Genomic DNA, 8,455 nt, shown 5'->3' with positions numbered 1-8,455 from the left:
TGAACCTGCACTCCAAGGTCTCTTTGTTCAGCAACACTCCCTAGGACCTTACCATTAAGTGTATAAGTCTTGCTAAGATTTGCTTTCCCAAAATGCAGCACCTCACATTTATCTGAATTAAACTCCATCTGCCACTCCTCAGCCCATTGGCCCATCTGGTCCAGATCCTGTTGTAATCTGAGGTAACCCTCTTTGTTGTCCACTACACCTCTAATTTTGGTGTCATCTGCAAATTTGCTCACTGTACCTCTTATGCTCGCATCCAAATCATTTATGTATATGACAAAAAGTAGAGGGCCCAGCACTGATCCTTGTGGCACTCCACTGGTCACAGGCCTCCAGTCTGAAAAACAACCCTCCACCACTACCCTCTGTCTTCTACCTTTGAGCCATGTCATCAAGATTCACTTTTTGCCTAAACTACTAAATATGCAATAGATTATTTTGTATATTGAAGTTGTCGGTAGTACAGTAAAAAATCATTACTTTTGTCATTCTGTTAGACCTCTAATGACTTAAATATGGAAATTTTGGCTTGGGGGAGGGGCACCAGCACTGTGCTACAAAAATTGAAATCGTAAATTAATAAGCACAAGTGTTATTGTCAGGTTTTCTCTATCCATTTAGCCTGACCCTGTAAAATGGGCTAAGGAATTCAGTCATTTGGTGGACTTTCAGCAAGTGACCTTATAACAGGTAGACTACCGGATTTTTCATGCAACTGATTATTTTTGATTTTTTTTAAAGCAAAAATGACGCATCTGGAATAAAAGCAAAGTGCTGGAAATACTCCACAGTTCTGATAGTATCTGTGGAAAGAAAAAAAACAGAATTGACACCTCCAGTTGAATATGATTTTTTTTTAAATTACCCTTCTTAATTGCCCAGGAAAAAGTATGTTGAGAAGACCTCTTGAACTGCTATAGTCCATGTGCCAGAGGTACATCTATAGTGCTGCTCGGAAGATGTTCCAGGATTTTAAGCCTCTAATAGTGAAGGAACGACAATATAGTTCCAAGCCAACATGGTATGTTATTCGGAGAGAAACTTGAGATCATGTGTATTCAAGTTTAAGTTACTCTCTGTTCAATGGTAGAAGCCTTGGGTTTGCAAAGCGGCTTTGAAGGAGCTTTGGCAACTTGATTACGGCGTCTCTCCTCTCCCCGCACCCCTATCCATTTTCTGTTGCTATGTTCTCTTTACTGAACTTTAATTGAACAATTAAAAATCCAGGTAAGGGAATTTCTCTTCTTTTTTTAAAGAAGGGTTGTTTAGTATGTTTGTTTTTACCAAAAGTGTCCCATATCCTATTGATGCATCCATATGTACAGTTGGCAGACCTGCCTGGGAATGTGTAAATGTCTTTGCAGTAACAGGTTTTTTGTAAATTCACCTGAAGACAACTTTGATAACAGAACAGACAGTGTCAGTAAGAGAAACTACAATCATGAACCTTTAGACCAGGTTCATTCCAACCTATCCATTTGATCCTCTGACTCTTTCTGTGAATCTCATCCTTTTGCCCAAAGACTGGTTTGTCTCTTCAGCTGCTGTGAGAGATTTTTGATCTTTTAGGTTTTTGTGGAAAGGATTTGGATCTAAGTTTATGTATAGCATTTAGAAACAGCAATTTTACACTGATTTTCAAAGCCAGCAGACTTAATATATTAACAAAGAAATTGATTTGTTTATGAGCCAGGCATTGATGGGAGGCATTAAAAATGTATGCAGTGCTGTTACTCAATTTACTGAATCTGAGACAATGGTAGCCAAGTGTCTTATCTCAAGTCTATTAAATCAGAATAGCTTTGTTTTTTTAAAGTTAGTATGAAACTATGAGAGGACTGGAGAAAGAGAGAGATAAGCTTTGTGGATAGGTCTACTGGTGAACCACTGAGGAAAAGATTAGAGGGACTACTGTCTTAATGGGCGAGAGCACAGAACCCTTGTTTTCATTCACAGTTTCCTTTCCCTAATGATACAGGCTTTCTTATAGGGCTATATTCCAGCACTTGCCCTCACATGACTAAGGCTGCCTTGCTTCCTGACTCCCCTTGCCTCCCCACCCCATGCCTAGACATCCTTCAACTTTATTGCGGTCCTCCACTCTGTCTCAGCTTTAGGGGGACGCAATAACCATGTTGCATAATCACTGGACTGTTAATCCAGAGATGCAGGTAATGTTCTGGGGGCTTGGGTTGACATCCTAGCCATGACAAATGCTGGAATTTGAATTCATAGAACATAGAGCATTACAGTGCATACTGGCCCTGCGGCTCTTGATGTTGCGCCGACCTGTGAAACCAATCTGAAGCCCACCTAACCTACACAATTCCATAGGACTATCCAATGACCATTTAAATGCCCTTAAAGTTGGTGAGTCTACTACTGTTGCAGGCAGTGCGTTCCATGCCCCTACTACTCTCTGAGTAAAGGAACTACCTCTGACGTCTGTCCTATATCTATCACCCCTCAATTTAAAGCTATGCACCATCATGCTAGCCATCACCATCCAAGGAAAAAAGGCTCTCACTGTTCACCCTATCTAACCTCTGATTATTTTATATGTCTCAATTATGTCACCCCTCAACCTTCTTCTCTCTAATGAAAACAACCTCAAGTCCTTCCATATCAGGCAACATCCTAGTAAATCTCCTCTGAACCCTTTCCAAAGCTTCCACATCCTTCCTATAATGTGGTGACCAGAACTGTACGCAATACTCCAAGTGCAGTTGCACCAGAGTTTTGTACAGCTGCAGCATGACCTCATGTTTCTGAAACGCATTTCCTCTACTAATAAAAGCTTACACACCGTCTGCCTTCTTAATAACCCAATCAACCTGGGTGGCTTTCAGGGATCTATGTACATGGACACAGAGATCTCTCTGCTCATTTACACTACCAAGAATCTTACCATTAACCCAGTACTCTTTATTCCTGTTGCTCCTTCCAAAGTGAATCACCTCACATTTTTCTACATTAAACTCCATTTGCCTCCTCTCAGCCCAACTCTGCAGCTTATCTATGTCTCTTTGTAACCTGCAACATTCTTCAGCACTGTCCATAACTCTCCTAACCTTAGTGTCATCCGCAAATTTGCTAACCCATCCTTCTATGCCCTCATCCAGGTTGTTTATAAAAATAACAAACAGCAGTGGACCCAAAAGAGGTCCTTGTGGTACATCACTAGTAACTGAATTCAATAAATATCTGGATTTAAGAGTCAAATGATCATGAAACCATTGTTTGGGAAAACCCCATCTGATTTGGCAATGCTATCTTTACCTAGTCTGGTCTACATGTGACTCCAGACCCACAGCAATGTGGTTGACTCTTAATTGCTCTCTAGCTGATAAATGTTGGCTTAGCCAGTGATGCCTTCCTTCATCCCATGAATGAATTTAAAAAAATCTGAAATTACCTTCCTAATCCACTTCCTTGTCCCTATCCACTCATTTGAAAACATCATTTTGATCTTTTTATCAGTGACCTCTCCTAATCTACCTTGCTCCATTGTTTTGAGTATATTGTTTTATCCTGAAAATATATAACATTGTATTAAAAGAGCTATACAAATTCAGTTTTTATGAATGAACTTATATACTTTAGGTGTTGTATGTTCATTCTATTGTAGCTTATATAAATAGCTTTTATATCAGTAGACAGTTTCATAGGAGAATCTTCACAGTAAACACCAGCAGGTGTACATGGATGTTGGGATGCACTGCTGAAACAGTGCACCCTTGTAGCAGAAGGGCCAACAGATGTAGATCTGTAAAGACGCTAAGTTTTAGAAATACTTGCTTGCTTTCACTTCACTAATTTTTGCAGGTAACTTTGTACCTTTAATATTTTTGGGTCAGGAAAATGGCAAGGAAAAGAAATGGTTTAAAGTTAAAAGAATTGAAACACGTATGCTGCTAGATGCAGAAAGACCAAAGTCCATCTTGTCTTTTAGCATCCTAGCAGCATACAATGCTGATGGAGTTATTGACTAATCAAAGCAATCAATCTTTTCTCATTTTTATTGTCCAGGCGAATTCACAGTGAGACAGATGCTTGTTTGTATTGAGCAAACACTCCTGTTTTGTACATATTGAAGAGTGCAGATCAGCAGTACTGCTGAGCTGTGTACCAGCAGTGTTGCAGGGCATGGAGTCAATATTTGATAACAATAACAATTACTTATTGCTGAACAATAGGCCATTTACAAATGTGAGTTCGCTGTTTTTGCTATGCATTTAGTCACTTAAGCATACTATAAATGTATATTCATTTTATTTAACTCTTATATTGTTGACTCACTTTTCCCATTAGATACTCTGGTAGTCTTAAATCAATGAATTTTCCAGGGATTCACTGCCATGTGTTAGAGATTTATAGTTTCATTTTATCTCTTGTGATAATTGGGAAATAGTGCACTGAATTTCCTGCTGTGCATTATGAAGCTGCATTGGACATTCTTGTGATTGACACTGTTTTAAATATACACCCATCAATATTGTCATCCTTCATGTTAATAAATAACACCTCTATGTTTGGTTCAAAATGCCTCAAAATAGGTTAGAAGTAAAACAGATTTTAATGGTCTTTGAGCAACAGGCAAATAAATACTATAATGCTGGTCTCCAGCTGTTATTTAAAACCCATTTGAGTAACTAAATTGTAGATTTTGCAATGACGAATGAGCCAGGTTTTGTGCTGTTGAAGGGGGGGAAGAATTATTCATCATGGAGGTGGCACATCTGGGCAAGATTGTACAATTGGTCTTGTGTTATTGAACTATATAAATAATACAGCTGGTTTGTGGGATTCAAAACAGTGACTCACAGATTACATGTGGCCACAGATCTGGCCCAGAGAGCACTTCTCTCAATTTTGGCTAATGCAAAGGAGAACCAATCAAGTCAAGGTATAAAGTCACGTGATCAGACATTCCCACTCATCCCAGTGTAACACAACCGTTTTCATTTATCATACCCTGGATAATGCAGTAACCCTCACCTAGCTCAGTCAGTGCTTCCTTTTTATATACACTGATAGTGAGTGTAAATAGTAAGGCCAGCATTTATGCCCATCCCTAATTGTCCCTGAGAAGCTGATGGTGAGCTGTGTTCTTGAACAGCTGTGGTGCACCAGTTGAAGCTACCTCAGCATTGTTACTAGGGAGGGAGTTCAAGAATTTTGATCAAGTGACAATGAAGGAACAATGTTACATTTCCAAGTTAATATTTCCAAAGTCTGTGATTTGAAGTAAAAATAACATGGTGATCATGTTCTTCTTGACTTAATACCCTTTTATTTGCAGAGGTGGAGGTTCTATGTTTGGAAAATATTATCAAAGAAATTTTGGCCGGTTGCTGCAGTGCATCCCGTGGTAGAGGAGAGAATATCTAAGGTATGGATGGAGTAACAATAAATTGGGCTGCTAAGTCACAGATGGTGTTTAGTTTCTTGTGTGGTTTTGCAGCAGCATTCATCCAGGCAAATGAGGGGTATTCCATTCCACATCCAATTTGATGGAAAAGCCTTGGGGATTCAGAAAGTGAGTCAATGTGTAGCATAGTCACTCTCACTTTACTCTTTCTCCAAAATGCAGTCACCTTTGTGTATCTCAATCTGGTGGGTAGGAAAGCCATCAGTGAGGGTTGGCAGCTAGCAACCCCTGAAGTTGGTCCCTGCCAGTTGTTGAGGTGGGGTTGGGAATCGGTTGTGATTCTGGTAATGGAAAAACAGAGGTCTCCCAGTGTCCTTGAGGGACTGGGGGAAGCACTCCTTTTCCTTTGGTGCGTAAAGAGCTATAAAGAGATTTTGAATACCGGCAACTCCCACCTCCATTTCAACTGCCCAGTTACCCAAGCCTTGGAAACTTGCCACTGCTATAAAAATATGACAGAAGGCATGTGCAAGATGAAGTGGTTCCTTTAATGTTTTACAGAGTTTAGTTGTCCTGACCTCCTACCATCCATTGCAAGGAGATTAATAGTGAGCCTTTTGATGTTGCTTAGGAGAGCAGGTTATCTACCTTTGGTCTTTTGTAACTTATTTACAACTCTTTATTAAAGAAATGTTAAACACCTTTTAGCATGGCCTGGATTATGAGGTCCCGAGGTGAGATCAAATGGAGTCAGGTTCATTCAAAAATTGACTGCTAAGATAGTAAAGTGCAGGAAATGCGAAACCTGCACCTACACCACTCCCCTCACCTCCGCCCAAGGCCCCAAAGGATCCTTCCACGTAAAGCAGAAATTTACCTGTACCTCCATCTACTGTATCTGTTGCACCCAATGTGGTCTCCTCTACATTGGGGAGACAGGGCGCCTACTTGTGGATTGTTTCAGAGAAAATATCTGGGACACCCACACCAACCAACCCCACAGCCCCATGGCTGAACACTTCAACTCCCTCCTTCCACTCCGTCAACGACATGCAAGTCCTGGGCCTCCTCCATTGCCAAACCGTTACCACCTGACGCCTGGAGAAAGAACACCTCATATTTCACCTTGGGACCCTGCAACCACACGGGATCAATGTGGATTTCAAAAGTTTTCTTATTTCCCCTCTCCCTACATTATTCCAGTCCCAAGCCTCCAACTCAGCACTGCCCTCCTGACCTGTTCATTTCCTTTCCCATCTATCCATTCCATCCTCCTCTCCTACCTTTCACCTTCATTTACCTATCGCATTCTCAGTTAACTTCCCCCTAGCCCCACCCCCTGCCATTTATCTCTCAGCTCCCTAACCCAAAAGCCTCATTCCTGATGAAGGGCTTATGCATGAAACGTCGATTCTCCTGCTCCTCGGATGCTGCCTGACCTGCTGTGCTTTTCCAGCACCACACTCTCAACTGCCAAGATAGGAAAGCAGAATTTCAATCTCTGTATTAATGTTTACCCATTTTCATCTGCATGGAAAAGGGGAAATCAGGAACCCCACATTTTGCAATTTAGAAATTACCAACACCATTGTAGAACCAGGCATTTCAAAGTTTCCAGAATTTTCATCTAGGGAGATGTATTTTGGGCATCGTCCGAAATCATAGGAACTGATTGTAAGCATTATCTGTTGCTTAGAGATAGAAAGAATATAAAATGAACCATTTAGCCTTCTTTACTCTACACAATGGAATACTACAGCCTGAATTGTTTACTAAAATGAGTGATGACAATGCTACAATTGGAAAATGCAAGTGGTCATTAAATAATACAGCTGCCAGGTTGTTACCCCTGGATTACAGTGGTGCTGGAAAAGCACAGCAGGTCAGGCAGCATCCGAGGAGCAGGAAAAGTCAACATTTCGGGCAAAAGCCCTTCATCAGGAATCTGTTACCTCTGACAATTGGCAAGCTGTAAAGTGAAAGCAAGGCATTGTAAAAGTTGAGAAATCTACAGAGACATGAAAATAGATCACCCTTAGAGTCATACAATCATAGAGCCATACAGCACAGAAATAGACTCTTCAGTCCAACTATCATGTCTCACAAACTTGATTGAGTTTTTGAAGAAGTAACAAAGAAGATTGATGAGGGCAGAGCAGTAGATGCGATCTATATGGACTTCAGCAAGGCGTTCGACAAGGTTCTCCATGGGAGACTGATTAGCAACGTTAGATCTCATGGAATAAAGGGAGAACTAGCATTTGGATACAGAACTGGCTCAAAGGTAGAAGACAGAGGGTGGTGGTGGAGGGTTGTTTTCTAAACTGGAGGCCTGTGACCAGTGGAGTGCCACAAGGATCGGTGCTGGGTCCTCTACTTTTTGTCATTTACATAAATGACTTGGATGCGAGCATAAGAGGTACAGTTAGTAAGTTTGCAGGTGACACCAAAATTGGAGGTGTAGTGGACAGCGAAGAGGGTTACCTCAGATTACAACAGGATCTGGACCAGATGGGCCAATGGGCTGAGAAGTGGCAGATGGAGTTTAATTCAGATGTTGCTAGGGTTGGAAGATTTGAGCTATAGGGAGAGGTTGAACAGGCTGGGGCTGTTTTCTCTGGAGCGTCGGAGGCTGAGGGGTGACCTTATACAGGTTTATAAAATTATGAGGGACATGGATGGGATAAAAAGACAAAGTCTTTTCCCTGGGATCGGGGAGTCCAGAACTAGAGGGCATAGGTTTAGGGTGAGTGGGGTAAGATATAAAAGAGACCTAAGGGGCAACCTTTTCACACAGAGCGTGGTACTTGTATGAAATGAGCTGCCAGAGGAAGTGGTGGAGGTTGGTACAATTGCAACATTTAAGAGGCATTTGGATGGGATTATGAATAGGAAAGGTTTGGAAGGATATGGGCCGGGTGCTGGCAGGTGGGACTAGATTGGGTTGGGATATCTGGTCGGCATCGACGGGTTGGACTGAACGGTCTGTTTCCATGCTGTACATCTCTATGACTCTAGTCTGTTACATTACACAGAAGATACAGAAACTTGAACACACGCACCAACAGGTTCAAGAAC

This window comes from Chiloscyllium plagiosum, chromosome 4, assembly GCF_004010195.1.
Source record: "Chiloscyllium plagiosum isolate BGI_BamShark_2017 chromosome 4, ASM401019v2, whole genome shotgun sequence".
NCBI lineage: Eukaryota > Metazoa > Chordata > Chondrichthyes > Orectolobiformes > Hemiscylliidae > Chiloscyllium > Chiloscyllium plagiosum.
The sequence above is the reverse complement of the archived record's forward strand: the minus strand, read 5'-3'. Positions refer to the sequence as shown.